Below are 20,160 nucleotides of genomic sequence, written 5' to 3' on the forward strand. Positions count from 1 at the left end.
ATAAAGAAAATATATTAAAATAATAACAATTACATTTACAACAAATATGTTGTTTATAACGATGATAGTGTTAGCATCTCCCTCTCATATTAAACAATACCCAACACTGGATTCCTTAGGAAGCAATGCCAATGCACGTTTGGACTTTTCAAAGTCTTCAGCCCATGAAGCCATTTTACTCACATTGGTCCACCACAGCCAGAATTGCTGTTCCTTGTATGGTGGGCTGCCACGCTGTGATGTCCTGGGCTTTTTCTGGCACCATGCGTCTATACTGGGTAGTCAAGTTTCCACATACCCACTCTGATTAGCAATATATTGTTCTCCAGAGCCAACAGAGGGGCCAATGGAAAGAGGCCACAGATAAGGTGGTGAACCCAAACTGAATACCTGTTGAAGGAATGGACACACAACATGGAGTGGTGGATGGATGGAAGGACAACAACAATTCCTCTACTCCTGTAAAGAGAGAGGGGCAAATGGTGAACTAAATCCCAAAGAGAAAAGACATTCATGGTAATAATAATATTCAACAGTGAAAGAATCCAAACAAAAGGCAAATATAAAATCTCTTGGAAGAAGACTCATTACAACCTGTTTCTTTCACGTATATACCCTTAGTAGGAATAACATACTTAAAAATCTTCAACCAACCATAGTTGTTTGCTCGTAATAAACTTGGGAATCTTGAAGCATATTATTCACTCTCAGTGTTGAAATAATACAATCTTGGAAGATGATTTGTCATTGAGGATTAAGAAAAAGAATATTGTGGTTGTATATAAGAATTTAAATAGGAATAAGGAATGTACTTTTGGGAAAGCTCTGCATAGAGAATGTTGGAGGAAATGCACTGAAAACAGGCAAGTGAGCAAGCTCCCTTGAGTCTGGGAAGGTGAGTGCAGCACATTCAGAGAGTCTATGAAGTTATTACAAGTCACAGAAAGGTATGCAATTAAAGTGTCTTCCTAAGCAAAATATCCTTCTGCATGAATTTTTATCTTGATATTTCTATGGTCTGTGTGGTCACAGGAAGTCAAAGGCATGGTGGTGGCTTAGAAGTTCTTTTCTCTCTGTCTGTAGTTTACAGGGCATTGCTACAGATGGGGCAGCAGAGATCTGCATAAGCTGTTCCATGGGGTGGGGGAGCAGTTAGAAATGATAAGGCCAGAGATCTATAAGACTTTTAGACCCTAACTGACAGACTTTTAATTAAACTAGCACAGGTATGTAACTAAGACAGTGGATGAGAGGCAAGTTTGTAGTCCCTTTAGTGTTACTGCTCAGTCAAGGGATAGGGACCACTCTGGCCAGGAACGGCAAGACCGTGGATGGGGTGGATGGGTAGGAGGAGCTGACATTTGCTTCTGACCTGAGAGGCAGGGGTGTGTTGCAGAAAAGCCGACAGTGCTGGAAAGATGCCTCATGTCCACAGCCCAAAAGGAGCTGTCATATTCAGGGAGGTCAGAGAGCAAGAACCAGAGTTAGTGATGCCAGAGTGTCAGCAACATGGCAGCAGTGATGTCAGTATCTGTGTCCAAAACCCACCTAACCCTACATGAACTCATCTGCCTACAGGGGGCAGGTTAGTAGCAGAAATGTGGGGAGTGTGTGCAGCCACTGGCAAATTGGCAAGTGGACATCCTAATGAAAATCACTGCTCACAGTCACCATATTGGGAAGAGAGCCCCCACACTGTCAGATCCCCTTCTTATTCAAGAGAAACTAGAAATTAAGACTTCATTAGCAATCATCCCAGTTCAAATCCAGAAAAGATATCATTTATAATGACAACAAAGGCACAGGCTATTCAGAAATAAATTAATGAAAAATGTTAAAATGATTCTGATAAATGACTTTAAAAAAGAAAAAAATGATGATTGAATGAACAGTAGAATGCACCACCCTCTTCAGTTGACAGATTCAAATTTGGGGAACATAGAACATTTTTTCTCCAAAATCAATTTAGTATCTGAATGCAAATTTAGTTAATAATCCCGAATGGATTTAAGAAAAAATTCTGAAAGGTGATACTAAATTTCTTCCAGAAATATACACAAATGTACAAATAAAATAATGAGGAGGGATGTTTGAAATTGTAATATTAGGGACATTCTGGAAAAGGATAAAATAGGACCAACTGTAGGAGATATTAATCTATGGTCATGGAAACAGTATAGAAATAGTGCACTGAGAGTATGAATGAAATAGAATACATTTCAAGAATAGACGTGGATATTTAAGAGATTTTAGTAATATTATAAAACTGACACTTAAAATCAGTGGATTCAAGTACTGGTGTAATTTGCTAAATCATTAGAAGGCCTGGTACATTGTCCTCACTTTTGACATTAAAATAAATTCCAGATAATTTTTTAATTAAAAAATAAAACACTAGAAATAACCCAACATGATTTAATCTATTCAGATATTCAAGCGAGAAGAACTTTCTAAAAAGCTTTTGGAACAAAGACCAACAAGAGCAAAGGCCTAGCAACTCACCAAGGCCAGAAACGCCCCCTGTAAAACAAAACTGACCCTCGCCCAACCCTCTCTCATGGCCCTGTATTGCTCTCTGATACTTTCTATACTTTCTTCTTCCATTTAAAGTCCAGTTTCTTGGAGAAGTGCCTGCGCTGATGACTCCTCCAGGGCTCAGAGCCCTGCATCCCCCACAGCCCTCACCGCGGCACTGAGACAGGAGTTGCACTGCCGGTGGCTGCGTGTTTCAAAACAGTGGGCATTTTCAGCTCCTGTTTATTTGATTACCAGGTAGCTTTTGCCATGGACAAATATTTTCCTCTCAGTGGAATGTTTTCCCCCCTTAATTTTTGTTTTACTTAAATAAATTTTAAAAGCCCAGGCAGAAAATTGTGTGTGCACATATGCACATACTCAGATACACACAGATCTGTTTTATAAAGGCTACCTAAGTGTAGTCCTCCTTCTCCTTTTCCTCAGTTTAGACAATTAAAGGTGGGATTTAGCCCTTGTTTTTTTGCCCCACACACCACCCTTTCTCACTATACTCCTTTTAGTCACTGTTCAAATCCCTCTTTAGCAAGGTTACAGCCTTCTCTGTGTTGCATCATCTAGTTTTCTCTCAACTGCTCTGCTATTCTTCTCTCTCTTGGTGGATTTCTCTCCTCCCATTTGCCATGTACATGGCACTTTCCCCAGGGCGTCGTCTTCAGTCCTCTGCCTGGTAGGACTGAATCGCCCCATGGCCTCACCCACAGCTCCTCTGAGTTCCTGACTGGTGAATCCAGCTTAACAATGGACATCACCCCTCAGATGTCCTGTAGACAATTCGCACTGAAAATGCCACACACAGAACCATCTCCTCGAAACCAGCTCCTCCCCTTACACTCCCCCTGCAGATCCGCTCCACGGATGGGTCACTGGAAAGTCACCCTAGCATCTCTGTGGCCTGCCACCCCAGCCCTGCAGTCCCCCCTGCAGCAGTCACCACTTCTGCTGCCCATGTCTCTCTCCTTCTGCCCAAGGCCTCTCTGCAGGCGTGTGCCACTTGTTGTCTGGGTTACCTGGGGTGGTCCCCGAAAAATCCTTTCCCCCCAAAATATGGGCCTCCCCCAAAAAATAGTATCTTCCATTCTGCTTCCAGAATAACCAGATATTCTGCAACATAAACATTATGCAATTTTCTTACTTACAAATATTCCAATATATCCCTGTTTCCTTAAGGATACATTGAAGTATAAGCACACAAGGCCCATCGTGACAGAGGCCTTCTGCACCTGATATTCCCACCTATGGATCCTTTGTTCTAGCCCTACTTGTTGTTCTTCAGTCTGGCCAAGCCGCTTCATGCCATGTACTCTTATATGTCTCTTCGTCTCTGCATGAAGTGTCCACTCCCTCTACCACAAAATAGAGAGCTAAATTCCTTTCACCTTTCAAGATTCAGTTCAAATATTTCTAGCTCTAGGAAGTCCAATTTGTGTTCACCTGTTTAGCAATCCATCAACTACTCGCCATGCCTCGCCTGGCCTGGGGAGTGCAGACACCACGTCTTACCTGTCTTGGTCTCCCCAGCAGTTGATACAGTGTTTGGCATAGCAGTGCTCAATGTCTGTTGGTTGGGTAAATAAATGAATCAGTAAAGAGATGAGAGGTCTACAATTCCCCCCAGTTACTCAGCTGCCATTTTGGAAAGTTCATTCTTCGGAGTTAAGGAAATGTCAGTGCAGGTGTTGGGCAGACGGAACAGAGGTGAGGGCGTGGGGGAGACAGGCCTGGTCCTGGAGAGTGCAGGAAGGCGTGGGTGGGATAGCACTGGAGAGAGAGGGAATGGAGGGGGCGGGTGAAAGGAGATGTTGAAGAGCAACTGATATTAAATGCAGTAAATTAAATGGAGAACATAATATATGAAGGGAAGATCAAGTTAACACAGCAAGGGTGGAAAAGGCAGTACCAGAGATGAAGAGCTCTCACTTCATCCCTCACAGCATTTCACTTATGGCACCCGCCCTCTGTGAAGGCAGCGTCAAATTCTTGAGAGACTGGTGTTTGTGCTGTGGGTGCTCTAAGTACAAAACGGTATCTTATGGCTTCCAGATTTTAAGACTGATAGATTATTTCTCTTATGTCCCATGTCTGCGTTCTCAGGCAGCAGGATCATTCGCTGGTGGGGGGAGAGCTATTGTGGTAAACAACTCAGAGTTACTCTAATAATCTCAAAGGACAGTGGGGAATTCAATAAAACAAATAAAAGAGAAATTTCACTCAGAGAAAACCATATGTCATATAGAACCTTGTGGGGGCATTGGGGGCAATGTTACCGCCACCTCATCTAACAGTTTTATGTGAGTGTGCTGAAAATCCAAGCTCAAGTCACTTAAACACGTATGAGAACCAGGGTCCAGGCTGTGGTGCTCCAGACATGGACAGGAAGATGAAAAGCCTGACTACTGCCTCTGACAGGATCAGTGCAGCCAGGGAGCACAATGCACACGGACACGATCACGCACCATCAAGACAAGAATCAAGTGCAATTCATGCCTAGAAAGGAGAGTAGAAAATCTCTAAAAAGTGGAGGGGTCCCTGCCAAGGCATGGCAAGTGTCCTTCCTGGCAGAAAAACAGATAAAAGTACTTCAGGCGAAGGAGACTAGTGTTGGTGGCTGAGAGCGAGGCCTAACGAAGCACGGGTAAAGGGCTCCAGGGTCATCTGTCACAAGCTATTCCCCTTCAGCAGCTAAGAGGCGTAACTAAAAAGGCAGGTGGGGTGTCATTAATGATCACGAGGAAAACTGGGAGGAGGAAACTGAGGTCAGGAGATCACCACCAAAGGCACTTTATTTTAGAAGAACAAAAATATTTCAAAAGCACTAGGAAATTCTATCTCCCATGAACGAAAAGAACCCAAAATAAGTTTCACTCCAGCATTGAATACAGAATAACAGACGGCCTACTTTCAGAAATGGATTGAATTATCTAATTAGTCAGGGATTTTTTAGATAATACGAAAACGAATAAATCTGAACAATCTCTCTAGAATAGCTGTTACTCCACCCTGTTATGTAGGGTAGAGTTAGGCTGAATTATTTAATTTGTATTTTAATTAGACTATAAAGTTCTAAAAGCCCTATCAATTTTTCCCAAAAGCGTACAACTTTTCCTTTCATGACCTTTATTTGACTTAAGTAGAACAATAACTTTTTTCCAAGGCTTTTTTTGTGTGTGTTAAAATACCAAATGATATGCTGCCCCCAGAATGTTGTTGTTATTATTAATGCTGATAATAGCCCCAATAAGACATATTTACCATTATGACTCATTTTGGATTAACAGGTCATTGGCTTAAAGTCCTTTTGAAAATAAGAAGAATAAACGAACATAATTTCTACACCAGGGACAGAAGCTGCACCCTTAATGGCACCTGGTCACTAAACACAACAAAAGCAAAGATGAAACTCAAATCATACACCAGATCACAAAGCATAGCTGACTGAAGTTGCCACAAGGTGACCTTTCATTCACCGAGGGAACCAGATGTGTTTCTATGTATAATGTATATTTTTAATAGCAATTATTTTATATATAGAATGTAATTTAGGAAAAAGAAAACTCCCTCTATCTGTAGACTTATAAACAGGAAGCACAAAAGGGTGCCTTTGCAGACATGAATCTGCAAGCATAAATGCGAAGCCTATTAACAAAAATCTTTTCCTGTCTCCTAAGCTTAAAAAAAAAAAAAACTACTTCAAGGCAGTGGTGAGCTGAAAGGGCTCAGATACAAAACGTGCACATCATCAGCCTTCTAACAGATAAAAGTGCGCCATGCATAATAGAAAAGATAACGTTTCCTATGGAAATCTATTTTGAGATGCAACAATTAAAAGGCAACTGAGAGCTCAAAACCAAGTTCAACCAAAGAGAAACAGAGCCCAAGCAAATGTACAGAAATGGACAAAGACATCGGAGAAGGAGGAGATCTGTGTTCTACCGATACTCCAGATCAGCAAATTCATTCTGAATTCAAGCCAGTGATGTGCCATGAGGTCACTCAAGGAATCAGGCAGAAACCATCGGCCAGAAGAAATAGGAACAATATCAAAGGTAGGTGTGAGATGTGGAAGGGGTGACCCTGTGAACCTTGCTGCCATGAGGCAGGATGCTCTTGCGGGCTTTCTGCACCGGCTGGCTGGCTCACATGACTCTGTTTAGAAGGATATCAGCCAACAGCTGTGCCACAAGGGCTACAGCCCGAGCTGAGTCATATCTAGTAACGGTTCTGAGTTCATCCTTAGACGACATGACCAGAAGGATTTGAGAATCAATGTTGGAGACGTATCTGAATGAGTATTCCATTTCATTCCTTGGCAGTAAATCTTCAGCTTTGTACAACATAAATATTGACAAAGATACACACAGGCACCCTATTTGAAAGCCTGACAGCATAATTGCATCTAATGGAGAAAAGCGGGCTCCGTGTCGGTATGCTAGGTCATTGTTTGGCTCGGTAACCGATGCTTCTGAGACCCAAAGCATATTCTAGTATAACCGACAGCACAGAAATCTCCACTGATGACTTACTCATTTCAGGGTATTCATAAAGTAACGCCAGTTTGCCCATGGGATACAGATGGTTGTCCCGTTCCCATCATGGGGTGGTCTGTTCTGCCCCCGAAACTGTGGCACCATTAGATTCATGACCCAGCTGTCAAACAGATCAAATAATAAGGCAGGATATTATCAGACCAAGGTCATAAAAGTATTCCTGACATCTCAAGCTGAACACATCATCGTCCCAAGGATTTAATTTCTTGTTTTCAGGATAAATTTCTTTTTATTGCTGCCTCCCTACCCTCAAATATTGTGAAAACTAGTCCTGACTACGTGCCTTGGTTTTACCAAAATTGTAACGACTATTACTACTTTATCTCCTACCTCCTTTTCAGGTGGGCATTTTAGCTTTTAGAAGATGCCTTCCCTCATTTGTCTTTTTTACCCCCATTTCTCTGTTATTATCCACCATGGCCTTTCCAGTCTGAAAATCGTCAGAGAAAATAATTAAAAGAAAGAAATACAGGGTCTGTGAGCTGGTGATAAGTGCTGTGGAGGAAAATAAAGGAGGGCGAGGAATGTGTGCTAGGGAGGAGTGGGGATGGGGCAGTGACCTTTGAATAAGGCAAAGATGGAAGCAAAGGGGTGGGCAGAGGAGGGGCAGAGGGAACAGTGATCATAGGCCTGGAGGTCCCTCACGCTGGACAGACAGCATGGAGACTGGTGTGGGCCACAGTGAATAGGAAATAAGTGGTGGTTTTGTGGGTGGAGCCTTAGAGGCTGCCATGAGGATGTGGGCATTTTTCCCTTTGAAGGAATTGTGGAGCCCTGGAGGGTCACCGAGCAAAAAAGTGATACTCTAACGTTGGATAGAACAGGTCCAAAACCCTAATATAAGCTGAACAAATCAAGGGGCAAAGAAGTGATATGTCACCTCAAATTCAGTGCAGAGCTTGAAAAAAACACAGCCTTGACTCGCAGGCCAGTGCTCTGCCCCCTTCTGAATGCTGTCCCACAGAGCTGTCTCTAAGGTTATGTTTTTTCCTCACTCAGAGGCTTGTGGGACAAAGGAATGCTTCCCCCTTTTTCAAGTGGCAATTTGTCCTGAAAGGAAATCAGAGTTGGCAGTGAAACAAGGTATGGACCTGTAGCCTACAGAGCTGTTGTCCCTGAAAGCAACAGCTGGCGCGTGGTTTACTCGTGGAGTTCAGCAGAAGAGACAAAGCAACAACAGACAACATAACGTCTGGCTGAGCTTCAGCTGACTGCACTGCACGTTTGGATGGATTTCAAATTTGGACAGTGAGGCGGCTTCTCACGAAAGGCAGGTGTATACATCATACATGCCCACACGTCTGTATGCATACACACGTAGACACACACAGAGCATATGATGTGACTTGTAAAGAGCTGCCTCTGCTTGGTTTCCCACTGCCTCTAATCTCAGCATTAACCTTTCACTGGCCATGCTCCCAGGTTTGCTTTGAGATTTCTTTGCAATGGAACATGCCCTTCGCTTCACAAACTTTCCCCACTTCTTTCAATGACATTAGGGGAACAGCAGGGAGCTCTGGGAAGTGCTGGGGATAGGGACTCGAGATAACTCTGAATCTGATTCCACAGTTCATGGCTTATTTGTTAGTTAACTTTATTTACATTCAAAATGCAATTGCTGCAGATCTCAGAAGATGATTTACACTCACTGCTATGGCAGAATGTTGCAGTTAGTAGACCCACCACTGGATCCTCTTATTCAACACGTTCTTACAGTATTTCAGATATTACTGTATCACAAATGCCCATTTCTATATTTTTGATATCTGCTTTTCAGTATAATTATCTTCCTTCATTACTCTCTAAATCTTATGATTTTAAAACATTTTTCTGAGAAGTGTTCCATAGGCACTTTACATATGATAATTTGATAAAGAGATCCTGGAGATCAAAACCACATTTAAATCCTGAGATATACTCAGCTGTGTCATATACATGGCTAGGTTTAGTCTGCTTACTTTGTTACTTTGTTTAGTAATTTTTGTTTGAAACAACAAGACTACACTCAATAACTTTTAATAGCCTATAGTGGAAAAGTATATGACAAGGAATATATATATATATATATATATATATATATATATATATATATATATATATATATATCACTATGCTGTACACCAAGAATTAACACAATATTGTAAACCAAATATACTTTCAACAAAAAAAAGTTGAAATAAAATTGAGAGATGAAACTTCAACTGCCCAGGCTGCTGTCAGGATGAAATGATTCAAAGCAGGCCAGGTATCAGCAACCCCCCTGACACATCAAAACCCCATGGGGGATCTTCCTTTTGAGCAGCACTGGCTAACCAGCTGTGGTCACCTGTAAATAGGGTTGAAGTCACTTAGACCCTTGGCTTGGGATCACCGTGGCCACAGGGTTGGGGGTCACTGCAGCACCTACGAGAATGATGGGGCCAGCCTGCTGCTGAAGCCGCTCCCCAGGCCGCAGCCCAGAGCACTGCAGGCAGGTCTGAGGTCCGGCCGGGGGCGCGCAGCTCCACAGCCACTCGGAGCCCTGCGGTGCGGGTGGCGCTGGGACAACGCTCGTCCATCACCCTCCCTGGCACCCAGACTCGGGATTCTCCTGGGGGAATTTTTCTCTGCCTCATACTTCCTGTCTCAGCCTCTTGTGGAATCCGGTCCATGCCCCAGGGAAGAAGGGCTTTTACCCTCCGGGACCCAAATCCATCACAGTTTGGATCCAGAATGAAACTTCCATGTTAACTCACCTGGCGCTCCCTTCTTGTGCTGAACTGCCCTCCCCCGTCGATGGCATTAGGTAATATTAGAAGTCCCGACTTGCTTGTCCTTAGCTAAGACCCTGAGCCTCTTGCTCAGTCTTCCTGAGTGGAACCACTCATCTGTGGCAGAAAAGCTTGGGCTGTCGTCTACCCATCATTGTCAACGGTCTTTTGGGTTTTCTGTTGGTTTAAGGTTCTCGTGCAGGGATATCAATTTGCACAAGAGAAGCACCTGTAGACATTTAAAAAAGTACAGACACTGGATCCTCCCCCCTCTCCAGCCAAGGCTGGAAGCTTTCTCCCTCTAGCAGGGGTTACATAATCATTTGCTTGGGAATTGATCACACATATTGGCATAATCATAGTAAATTGCCCTTTACTCTGTGCTTGCCACGTGGCATTTTCTACTTCATGTTGTCTTTGTACTTTCATTATCACATTTAATCCCTGAATTACAGATTATCACCATTTCTGTTGAGGACACTCCTACTTGCTAATCTTGAATACAAGTATCTTTGATTCTCTTAATCTATTTCATTCCTGAGTTTCCTGTTCCTGAATTTAAAGAGTGAATTATGGACGCATGTATTTAAGATTCTCTTATTATATTTCTCTGACTCATCCTCTAACCAAATCATATCTGGAGAAGAGAGATGTTCTCTTTTAAACATTTGCTTTTTCTTATTATAGAGTAGTGCATACACACAGTGGAAAATGTAGAAAACATATAAAGTAAGAAAATTACAGCCATACATTATCTAAACACCAAAGGACAATGCTATGTCATTTTGGGCATTTAACTATTTTTCTTAATATTTTATCATAAAATTTCCCTAGGAAAGTTGCTTAACCCTGGAATTGTACTAGCCTTTTGTCCAGTACAGAATAACATTCCCAGAAATGACCCCAACATCAAAATAGTATGTGAGGCTGGGAAGGCCACAGGGCACTCAGCTTATTCTCTGAGTCCTACAAAGAATGCTGTTAATTCACTGATGTTACGCATTCGATGCCTGTGAGTCACTCATTCACTCAGCTGGCTCGGACTGAGACCTACTTTATACCAGTGCCAATCCAAGTGCTGGGGAGACCCCAGAGGGAGCCTGGATCACGGCGTCACTTTCCTTCATTTGCTCCCAGAATCCTACTCAAGAACCCCACATGGGATTGAGGGGGTGGAGGCAGGTGAGATATGGTGAAATTCATTTCATTATGTTCCTTTAGACATATTTAAATAGCATGAAAATAGTCGCTAATTTTGATAAGTTTTCTTTTCCCTTCCTATGTATTTTTGAGAATGGGTATAGTTTTGGTGCAGCAAGAGTAATTGATAGATGTTTGGTATGTTAGGATTTTATATGAAAAATTAAGAAGGAAACTGCACTTATACAAAGAGAAGAGGCAGTGAGGAAAACACTAGCCACCCTAGAACCTGGCTACAATTCAGAATTCCTGGTTTTCAAAAAAGGGAATCATAATTCAAAATAAATTCCCTAAATATTTTAACCCATAGTATAAATACATGGAGGCAAAGTTCAGCTCACTGGAACCTAGAACAGTGTGCTTACTTAAGCGAAGGTATAAACAGACCACAGATACTATAATGCATCCTTTACTTTAAACTAGTTCATGTGAGCAAGTTTCATTTCACATGAATTGCTCAGTACCAGTTTAGGAAATATATCCTTCTTGATTGGTAAAAATAGCTCACGGATAACCAGATTCAACAAAATTTAGTGTTAAATAATTTACTTATTTCCTTCAGGAAATGCTTTTGAGTAATCTGAGTTAAGTATTTCCTCTATCTGATCTATTTCTTTTCACAGAGAAAAGTAGTATTATTTGTGGGGGGCCACTCATGACCTGAGGACTGCCGAGCACAGAGGTTGGGCCTAAACTTCCACAGTGCAGGGCGTCAGGCTCTGAGGTTGATCTCTCATGGACAATCTCTGTCCCGCCACCCCTTTGAGGAATGTGCCAGATGCATTAAGGCCTGAAGGAACATCCTGAGCTATCAAGTCACTAAGGACCTTTGGAAGGAGAGATGCAATCGGCATGCAAGTTAGTAATCTTAGCCTGAAGAACAATCACCTGAGATAATAGCACAGGAGTCACGATGTTAGCTTAGAGGAAAAATGCCTTAGTTTATCATCTTGGTTCCAGGAACTCTTAATCTTAGTTTTACGAGAACTGTAAACAATAATGATGTCTGTAACAATATACAAGTTAATGATTTTAGTACACGTTGTTAATGCGCCTTAAAACAATACCTTTGCCTACATGCAGGAATGTATGAGCTAATGGGTTAAAATCATATAAATTAACTGCTGGAAATAAACTCGGCGTCCACTCTTGACCTAGCGTCTTGCGGGCTAGAGTGAGACCCTCTCAACCCCACCTTTTAGTCTTGTCTGTCTTTCTCAGTCCTGCAGCACAGGTTTTCTGGACCTGATCGATTGTCGGCTGGCTCCGACAATTATTTGCACATGACCTGCTTTTACTTCTCTGGAAATATCTGACTGTGAGCTCAGGGCAAGGGTTGTCTACTGCACAGTAGGGAAAAAAAGATTCATTTCACAGCGAAGATCAGAATCTTTTTTTGAGGGGCGTGGTGAGCTGGGGGACAAGGGAAATGCCTTTGTTTCGAGACAGACCCCAGTTATCCATACTGAAGCTGAAAGTTGAAGCCATTATGAAGAAATGTGGAAGGACACACTGACACGGAAAGGGGTTCACTCTGCATAAACAGAAAGAAAGAAAGAAAGAAAGAAAGAAAGAAAGAAAGAAAGAAAGAAAGAAAGAAAGAAAGAAAGAAAGAAAGAAAGAAAGAAAGAAAGAAAGAAAGAAAGAAAGAAAGGAAGGAAGGAAGGAAGGAAGGAAGGAAGGAAGGAAGGAAGAAAGGAAGGAAGAAAGGAAGAAAGGAAGGAAGGAAGGAAGGAAGGAAGGAAGGAAGGAAGGAAGAAAGAAAGAAAGAAAGAAAGAAAGAAAGAAAGAAAGAAAGAAAGAAAGAAAGAAAGAAAGAAAGAAAGAAAGAAAGAAAAATTAATTTAACTGGACAGAATGGACAGAAAACTTGGTAATAAGGGAGAGAGAAGGAAGGTTAGGGAAGGGAGGAGAAACAATGAAAGGGAACTTGGATGCGGTGGGCAGAAGAGCAGTTTTCTAGAATCTAAAATGAAGGATGATAAGAAAAAAAGTAAAGTTTAAAAAAGTTACAAAGTTTAAAATAGTTTAAAAATTAAAAAATGAAGTAAAAAAATAAATTTTTTATAGTGGCATGGAAGATTTTAAAATGATGGAGGTTTTTTATTTCAAAATTCAAGTTGTTTGAGTTTCTCCCCCATGCTCCAAACAACAGTAAGATCTGCTTGTGTAAGTGGTTTTGGGGGACACCACAGAGAGGGGCGAGCTCTGCAGTTACGTTGGCCAGGAACAGAATGCTGGTGTGGAAGGCAAGACAGAAGAGAGATCAACAGTTTCATGAGAACAGAAACTCAAAGCCAGAAATTATCTTAAAAAGTTTAGTGTGGTAGGCAGAAAAATGTTCCGCCACAATATGTCTATGTCCTTATCCCCAGAACATTGGAAGAGGTCAGATTCCCTGGGAAAGGGGGCCTATGGTTGCAGATGTGGTTAAGGTTGCTAACCAGTCGACTCTAAGAGAGACCACCTGGATTATAGATGTGGGCCCAGTGTAATCACCAGGGTCGTTAAAGGAGGAAGAAGGAGGCAGAAGAGGGGAGAGAGGAGAGGAGATGTGACCACAGGATCAGGGTCAGAGGCACACAACCATGCTGACCTTGAGATAGAGAAAAGTGGTCACAGGCCAAGAGACGCAGGTGGCCTCTGGAAGCCACAAAAGTCAAAGATACAGGTTCCCCTGAGGCCTTCAGAAACAGCCGTGCCAACACTTTGACTTCAGCAGGCTTCTGCGTTCAAGAAAAATACAAGGTTATATTTGTGTTGTTTAGAGGAGACTTTTTCTTTTTTCTTCCTACTACCATGACGTTTGGGGATACTAGTTAAAACAGCAACAGAAAGCGAATACAGTAAGCTCCTTGAAATGTTCAGAAATTGCAGATAACACTGGACTGTCCACTTTGATGTGGGATTGGGCTTATGTGAAAATCAAAAAGACAGTGTGACCTTTGCTAACATCTGCTTTTCTCATTTTTAGGAAGAGAACAGTAAGTCAAAACTTCTGTTGTTATTATTTTAGACAAGTGTCTCTTAAAACATTATGTAACCCTGTGACTTAGGACCCCAAGGGAGTCTCTGTTCTTAGAAGAACATGGATTCAGAGAGATAGGGTCTTACATCTGATTCCCACAGTGGTCTCTTATTGGCAATGAGAGCTTGGGCAAATCAGTTACCCTCTTTAAGCCACAGGATCTTCATTTGCAAAAGGAAGATAAGAATAAGGATTGTTTGGGTGATTAAATTGTACACACACACACACGCACACATACATATATGTACAACATTTAATACAGTGACTAGCACGTACTAGGCACTCAACAATTTCCTGTTATGGATTTTTAAATGCATATATAAAAGGAGGAGAAATTTGCAGGAAGTTGTGGGAAAACTTAGTTCATGGCCCCAAAAAGGGCCATCTCTCAATGGGCTCTGATCAGTCAGTCCCCAGTGGTGGGCTAATAAGCAGAGACTATAGCACTTGAGGATTTATGTTAAACATAAAAAGGAAGGTATTTAAACATAATTATTAAACAGCAGGTACGTTTATACTGTTGGCTGGATCATCTTATCTGGAGAACATTACTAAGCAGAGAGTCTCCCCTGTTCTAGAGATGACCACGCAGGAAAATGATGTGGGTCGGTGGGCCGTTCTCACCCCAAGATCACATGACTGAGTACTCACGGAAGTAACACCTCTTGTATGTTATTCCAGATGGACTGTCCTCCCATGATTATTGTCAGCTGTGTCATCAGTTCAAGGAGACAGCCACTTGGGTCACACTGGAATATTAGAAAGAAAATCTCATTTAAATTTTAGATAGCTCTAACATGAAATAAAGTCATTATTTTATGCCTAAAAGAATCTAAGGAACAGAGAGTAAAGACACTCTTCATTGGGAAACTAAGAGAAAACCTGAAACAGGTTAGACTGTCAGAACACAAAGCTGTATTCACACCTCTTCATTTCTGTATTTTTACAGGGAATACATCAGATCTCATGGATAAGTCACAAATCTGCCCTTAAAGAATGTGATGTAGAAACACGAGGAGTAGTAGTTGACAAACTGGAACAAGAACACCTCCATGGCTAGGTTGTTCTCATAGTCAGTCTGGTCCTTGGGAGCTCTGCAGCTAGAATAAAGAAAAGTTAAGTCTGTAAAACTGTGAACGGCTTTGAGACCCTAATCAAAGCCACGGACACATGAGTTAACACAATAAATATGTATACATATATATATACACAATTCACACTGTTTTCATATCAGCTGTTTTGAATTTCTTAACATATCCACTATGTTAATTCCAACTGTACACACTGTTGTAAGAGTTTCTCCCACTAAGAACGCAATATCCCACAAGGCAAAAAAAAAAAAAAGTCACCCGTTCCTTAAAATTTATAAGCACAACAGTATCCAATGGGCAAGAACTGTCCTCTGTCAGGTGTAATTTGAAAGAAAGCTACTTCTCAACATCCTGCTAAATAAAATTCTCTTGTCTCCCTGAACGGCAGTAAGGTAGGACTATTGAAGAAGACAAACAAAACACGGGGCAACTTGCTAGAAACATTTGGGGAACATAAAACGGTCATCCTCCTAGTTCAGAATTTGAATTGGTCTTAGTATTTTCAGAAGATGACCACTGAGCAGACCACTGGGAGAACCACCCAGCCACATGCAACGTGTGGGAAGAACTTAACTAAGGCCGCTAAGCCGCTGGGTGGGATACAAGCCAGAGAGAAGAAACATTTATTATAGAAGCCGCAGCTGATGAGAATGGAGCTACACTAACAGGAAGAGCATGGGGGGAAGACACATAACAGTGTGATTAATTGTCCTCTCCGTAACGCGCAAGCAAATCTGCCTCTGGAACCACAACCCTCTTCCACTTATTTGCAATACAGAGACTATTTACTTTCAACAATAGGGTAAATTATCTAATGTAATTGAAATTATTATTAAACACTGACATATTTACACAGAGCTTGGACATTCTAAAGCGTCCTTTGTCCCTTTTACTAATGCAAAAATGGAGCTAATTCACTTCTCATATAGGCTAGAGAAAATACGTTTACACTTGAAGTTAACTAAAGACTGTAATGTACTGCAATTCAAGTGCCTAAAAGATAGTCTCTGTTTTGACCTGGTTCTAAAACGTGTGTAGAAATTATCTCAGCTGCAGGAGGAGCTTACCAGAGTCAGTCATCATGACTGCCACTTTCTCATATATGGCGTTCAGGGTCATGAAGATGATAAAACTGATGAGGGAAGCAGTGATGGGCGTGGCCCACCTGCACAGTCAGGTACTTTTGGATTGGGTCTGTTCCACTCAGGTTCTTGGGAAGTTTTGCAGAAAATACAATGAATACTGAAAGTCCGTAGACAATGATCCCAATAACTGAAGCAATGGTCAACAGGACCTGACAACCCAAAAACCCAGCAGCATGAGACTCACTAATGATCGTATTTTTACACAGAAAACTTGCCCCCAACCCAGCTTAAACAGAAAACATCCATGTGTTGTAAACTTCACATAAACGTGAGAAATGATATAAATAGCACGTAAATGCCATAAGAGACGTGAATATCAGGCATGTTAAATTTTAGTGGAGGAGGAATGAAAGATGTCAAAAAGAATGCGTGCATCCACTAATGTAACACGCTGGCAGCAGGAGCAGCTGTGTGCAGGGCATAGGGAATATATGGGAACTCCACTTTCTGTGAATTTTTCTGTAAACCTAAAACTGCACTAAAGAAGAAAGCCTATTAAGTATATTTTAATGGGTCAAAATGGGGCAACTGGTGGCATGTTCTTTTGGAGGGAAGTCTGTGATAGCAGAACAAATGAAAGTATCCCTTCTACATCTGTAGAATTACTTAGGTTATGAACTAGTTGTAACCCATGAAGGGGATATTCTTCCTTTCAAGGGGGAACCTATCACTGATTCAGGGTTCAGCAGGTGCTAGCTGTTGTCTTCATTCTGAATAGAACCAGTGAAGCTGTGGACATGCCCTGAGGGAAACAGTAGAAGTGACAGCAGGTCTCTGCTGATGAAAGCTTCACATGCTTTTCATACTCCTTGAGATCTTAAAATGTCAGGTATTCCTACTCCCTGCATTTGCACAAGATTCATGTCCCTGATCCACTGTAGTTCTGACTGTGTGGACCCAAGGGCAGCGGGGGTGTCTGAAGCATAATTTGCACGTGGCTAATAGGGTTTCAGTTCCTCACTAGGCAGGTTTTTTCTGGCCGCTGAAGAATGCGCATTAAAGATCCCATTTTTAAACTGTTTTCCTTCCATCTACCTACTTGGTCATAGTCCAGAAGCATGTACTCAGTGTCCCTGGCTGCTCCTGATGGCAGCCCCAGAGAGAAAGCTACAAAGAATGTGAATTTCAGGACTAAGTGAACCACATCATGTTATTTACAGTAATAGCAGGCGGCTGGCTTGCACCTGCAGGGGAGAGCAGAGGGAGTGTTTACAAGCCCCTCCTGGAGCCACACTCCTGCATCTGGATCCCACCTCTGATGCTAGCTGTGGGGCCTTGTGCAAATTTCTTAACCTCTTGTGGCTTCAATCTCCTCACCCATATAATGGGGGAATAACAATAGCAATTCATAGGACTATTGTGATGAATCAATTATTTACTAATTGTGAAAAAATTTGGAACATTAACCGCAGGCATGTGAAAAATTCTGCGTAAGTATTAGCTACGAATATGGTGACCAAAGTCTTAAAAAGGTGTTTTTATTAGTTTTAAGCCATCAGTTTGTAGAGAAAGCATTTTATTTTCTCCTCTACTCTCTTTCATCATCCTTTTCTTCACAGTTAAATCTTCATGCTTGTGAAAGGAATAACTTTTTGGTGTGTGTGTGATTAAATGTGAAAATTAGTTAAGGCTGAGAAAAATGTATTATAGAAGGTATATTAAGCCTTCCTCTCTTGTACAGCACATAAAGGCCATTTAAATAGTATGTATTTTTAAAAGTCTGCATAATAATTTTTTAATTATGTATTAAGTAAACATAATAGTTAAGAATCCTTAAATGCTTACTATTGCTTCAGCACACATCTATTTTTCAAAATCCTCACAATCACCCTGTGGGGAAGGTAATATTATATCTCTTTTACAGATGAGGAATTAGAGCCACGTGGAGATGATGCAATTTGCCCCAAATCAAGCAACTATTCAGTGAAAGTACTGAAATACTCAAAGAGCCCAAAGACACACTAACTGTATAGCACTGTCTCCTACATGGTCTGTAAAATCAATTCTAATTCATTTCAGAACTTTTACAAACTTGACACATTTCCATTTTTCTTCCAAGAACTTAATGGGTTCACTATTTCTTAAGAAACAGGAAAGCTTTCCATTCTCCTTCCTCAAGATTCTTCTTATTTATCACATTTTCTGATCATAAATTTAACATTTGCTCATTAAGGAAAATTTGAAAGTACTCAGTAGTGGACAGAACTGCTGTCCTGGATCTGTCCCCAGTCTTAGAAGAGGACCCAGAACTTGCTATAGGATAAGTAACCTCTATTTTGTTTATAGTCCTGTGATTTAACCTCGATTGACCCACTCTTTCTGAAGCACCAGAAGTAGATCTCAGTTGGTTTAAGACAAATAATACCCCTCATAGTATTGGCCTCGCACATGATTGGAGAATTGGCAAATAACCCAGGAAGAGCCACTATTATGTGAGGAGATACTTACTGGTGCCCATGTGAACCATAAGCTTCCTCTATTAAGAGAGGAAACTGCCAAAAGAGACCTGTCTTGGTTTGGATGGATGATCTGGGATGCTGCGTGCCTAGAAGCAACATGCTGAGACATCTTTGGATACAGAATGAAGACAGGACAAAAGCAGCCCTTGACATCATCTAGGCTAGAGTATCTCTCCTTGACTGAAGCCAGACCTCAGACCTGAATTTTTCATTTACAGGAACCAATAAATCCCATGCATCCCCATTTTTTGGTTGTTGTTTAAACACATTGGAGATTGATTTTGTCACCTACAATCAAAAGACTCCAACTCTGAAAATGAATAAAAAATAAAATAAGAATAATGCTTTGACCTATAGACATAATTTCTTCAGAACGGTGCATTGTTTGTATATTACAAATCATTTTATATATTAATTTTATTCTCAAATCTATCATAAGCATAACACTTTGACATGTCATAAAATATTTTCATGGACACACTTTTTCATGGCTGCATACTATTCTACTTTGTGAATAGTTGGAAGAATATTTTGGCTGAGATTTTATATATGTCTGTGACTTGCATCCATAATGAATTTTCCCTGCCATTTTGAAATAATTCCTGATTAAATTTTTTCAAAGCTGAATTAGTGGATTAAAACATATGAATATTTTTGACTCTTGATATCAACTGCCAGACTGCTTTCTAAGAAGGCTTGAGGAGTACACCAGAAATTAACACAGCATTGTAAATCAAACATACTTCACAAAAATTATCCAGTAACTTAGGCATGGGATTGGTGATCACTGGCATTTCATCCTCATAAACAGAGCTGTGTCACTTGAGAGGTGGAAAACTATTTCATTTTGATGTGCACTGAGTGAATTACCATTGAAGTGTGACATCTAATTTTTCCTTTGTGAATGTGTGTTCATCTTCTCTGCCTTCTACGCTCCTGAGATATTTTGATGTTACATTTGAAGTGATCTGAACTCTCTATGTATTGAAGGAATTAGCCCCTTGTCGGATTTGTAAACAAATAACATCCACTGGTGTTTTGTTTAAAATTAGGATGCTTATGATGCATGGAAATCTTTGTATAATTTCCTCTGAAACTTACTGTTCATCTAGAGGTTGTATACTCATTCATATTTATTTCTAGTTTTTTTTCTAATTGTGTTACTTTTTAAATGTTTCTGGAATTTATCATAATATATGGTTCACTGTATGATTTCAATCTTTTCTTTTCCCCCCAAGTAGCTAACAAGTGTTCCATTCACTGAATAACCTTTATTTATCTCCCTGATTTGTAATGCCTTCCATCTCTTATAGTAAATTATTATTGATATCAGAGCCCATATCTGGACTTCCTGCCCTATTTTCTAATCTGGCTATTCTTGAACTAGTAAAACTCTCATTATCTT

General features: G+C 40.9%; 1 long non-coding RNA gene across 1 annotated transcript; it reads right to left on the reverse strand.

Moving 5' to 3' along the window:
* Positions 1–7,116: 7,116 nt before the first annotated feature.
* Positions 7,117–15,161, reverse strand: LOC140690740 (uncharacterized). The gene is made up of 3 exons (XR_012066018.1): positions 14,986–15,161; positions 14,712–14,809; positions 7,117–7,182 (listed from the first exon to the last, which is right to left on the reverse strand). It is a non-coding gene; the product is annotated as an uncharacterized lncRNA (long non-coding RNA).
* Between the last annotated feature and the right edge of the window lie 4,999 nt (positions 15,162–20,160).

This window comes from Vicugna pacos, chromosome 31, assembly GCF_048564905.1.
Source record: "Vicugna pacos chromosome 31, VicPac4, whole genome shotgun sequence".
Classification (NCBI taxonomy): Eukaryota; Metazoa; Chordata; class Mammalia; order Artiodactyla; family Camelidae; genus Vicugna; species Vicugna pacos.